We start from the raw sequence: 422 nt of genomic DNA, 5'->3' as shown, positions 1-422 counted from the left end.
CATGTTAGTTCATGTTCCTTCTTTTGTTGTTACTGTAATTGTTCTATATTCTCAGCTAGACTCTTGCCAGGACAGGCTCGTTGGTCTAAGGGTATGCTTCTCGCTTTGAGTGCGAGAGGTCCAGGGTTCAAATCCCAGATGAGCCCATGGTGAGGTTTGGAGCTTAAGTGCTGTTTTCTCTTTAGGCTCCCGAACGATCAGGAAGTTTTTGATCAATCGGGCAGAAGCCCAAACAAAAACAGGCAAGTTAGCTCAGTTGGTTAGAGCGTGGTGCTAATAGCGCCAAGGTCGTGTGTTCGGTCCCCGTACAGGCCAGCATCTTTTGTTCACTGGGAGCTCAGCTCTGCTCTTCAGGCAAATTGACAAGTGGTCTCACAGAAATACTGCTGTCTAAACAGTGTGAGGTTGTGGCCAAAAGAGCT

General features: G+C 47.6%; 1 non-coding gene across 1 annotated transcript; it reads left to right on the top strand.

The window, feature by feature from the left end:
- The first annotated feature begins 74 nt into the window (after window positions 1-74).
- Window positions 75-146, top strand: trnas-uga (transfer RNA serine (anticodon UGA)). The gene has a single exon. It is a non-coding gene; the product is annotated as a tRNA-Ser (tRNA).
- Window positions 147-422: the final 276 nt, after the last annotated feature.

This window comes from Sinocyclocheilus grahami, unplaced genomic scaffold, assembly GCF_001515645.1.
Source record: "Sinocyclocheilus grahami isolate Dianchi unplaced genomic scaffold, SAMN03320097.WGS_v1.1 scaffold126944.1, whole genome shotgun sequence".
NCBI classification, from domain to species: Eukaryota; Metazoa; Chordata; class Actinopteri; order Cypriniformes; family Cyprinidae; genus Sinocyclocheilus; species Sinocyclocheilus grahami.
Note: the sequence above shows the minus strand (reverse complement) of the source record. Positions and strands in the feature narration are given on the sequence as shown.